The sequence below is a fragment of the Crocodylus porosus genome, unplaced genomic scaffold, assembly GCF_001723895.1.
Source record: "Crocodylus porosus isolate Cpor-Errol unplaced genomic scaffold, CroPor_comp1, whole genome shotgun sequence".
Lineage (NCBI taxonomy): Eukaryota > Metazoa > Chordata > Crocodylia > Crocodylidae > Crocodylus > Crocodylus porosus.
Genome location: NW_017728931.1, coordinates 44,187,645 through 44,189,833, shown reverse-complemented (window position 1 = coordinate 44,189,833; position 2,189 = coordinate 44,187,645).

Here is a 2,189-nt window from a genome sequence, read left to right as displayed (position 1 = left end):
TCTATGAAATCTATGACTTAGGGTTTTCTAAAGCAACAATTTGGGTGCAGTGAACAGCTTTAATATGCTGTGTAAAACTGTAAATTACTGATTAAAAATCTGATTGTAATAATGGTGCACCACTCCTTTCTGTTAAAATTCCAGGAAAGTAGCAAAAAAAAAAGCTTTTGGATTGCCTCTTGTAAACGGAAAGCATTTTTAAATTAAATGCAAGGGGAAGAAAATTATGCTAATATAATATTCCTGTTTAAAATGTATAGTAGTTTGATGAAGAGTGGCACTAAGAATCAGCTTCACCCTTTAACAACTTTGGCAGCCACACTTTTTTGAATATGCTAGAATTCTATAATTGCCCAGTATATTTGGTGTAATTGGTGCTGAACTAACTAACTAACCAACGGAGCTACTGTAGGCAACATCTCAATTCAGAGTTATTTTTGGTAGGCAGTCAGGTCTGAGGGCATCCATAACTTTAAATGCCTGCATGGTCTGAAATATTACAAAAGCTGGATTAAGAGCACCACAAATTGGAGGAAAGTAAGACTAATTCGTTTACTGTCATGAAGACAGAGGACTCTTGAGCAGAAGAATGGAAACCATGTACTAATATGGATAAGCTAGAAGAGTTTACATTACTAGTGCAATGTGTAAGAACAGGATGTAAAATAAAACAGAATGAAAGTGGGTGGGGAGAGAAACGGCACCGTCTGTTTGCCCCCAAACCAAAAAAGGGCAAGTGCCAAAAGAAAACTGCTACACTCATGAGTGAGCTAAAGCTTTTTGAAGTCTGGTTCTTATTCATGTCTTCATCTGTTTCGGAACATTCACCAAAGCTACTTGGGGAATCTCTTGAGTGTTGCCAATTTATAACAGTCTATGCACATACCCACTTTACACTGAATGCCAACTAAATTGGGTTTGTGACCCAATGGAAACAACATCTCTTGGAACCTGTTACATTATTCTGGTTAGAATTCAACAAGGAGTTAATCTGTATTAGCGTACACATCATCTTTGTGAGCAGGTTAGACAAAAAGATGCAAGACTTTCAAAGTAGTCTCTATAGTTGCTCTGCTTTTGCTCATTACACAGTGCTTGTTTCTTTCTTTGAGGCATGAAAATAGATTGGCAGCTTATTATACCGAAATATTTAGACTTAAAGCTAACCAGAATAATGTCACAGATTCAGTGCTGTTGTCACAGCTCCCTTCTACTGGGAGTAGACCTCAGTGAATGAGTTGGGGGGGGTGGGCAGGGGGGAATATGGATAAATAGTCATTATTAGAAACTCTATCAGATTTAATTCAATCATTTACTATATCTTAACTTCCAGTTATTTATTACTTTGCAGAGAGATTTGCTATCTGCTGCTGTCCTCTACAAACGAAAGATTAAAGACAGGCCTCTGTTACCACTGCCAAGCAATGAAGAGAAAGGTTTAATCAGGCAGACCTCCTTCTATAGTTCACTCTTTACTTGAAGAGGACATTGTGTATAAGGTGGGAGGGGAGATGTTTTATTGTTAGACGTTTCCACCATATTAGATCTATGCAACAGTAATTATATTTGTACTTACATTTTCCCTTTTGTAAATGAATTAATCCATACCAAACCATTATGAAATATTATCTCCATTTTACAGTTTGGAAACTGAAACCAGAATTGACAAAGACCAAAATTTTATGATGCATCCAAAGATTTTGGGTGCTCGCTCGAGATACTGAGTACTCAGAATTCCTGTTAAATGTAATAGGACTTTGAGTACTTATCCCATCTCTAGATCAGCTTCCAGATGTCTCAAGATAGTCAGCTAAAGTTTCTAAAGGTCCAATAACTTTGGCCTATACAGCTTGCCCACATGCACGCAGCAAGTCATTAGGAGAGATGGGATTGGAAGTGTCTCAAACTCATAGAACTAGACTGTTCAAAAAGCCAGGTACTTTCATGTGCCATATTTACTTAACATAACTTTACAGTTCTTGCTCTTTGTGTTCAAATTTAAGCCATAATATGTTTCATGAATTTAGTTTTATCATTTGATTTTTCTCGTTTAAAAGAAAGAAGAGAAGCTCAAAGTAAATTTGACTGTTCAGTGCAGAGCTGTGGGTTTTAAATTCTTTCTCAGCAGATGTACGAAAAATACTGGTATGAAGGTAGTGACAAAGCCTAATAGCCATGTTTTATTGTTA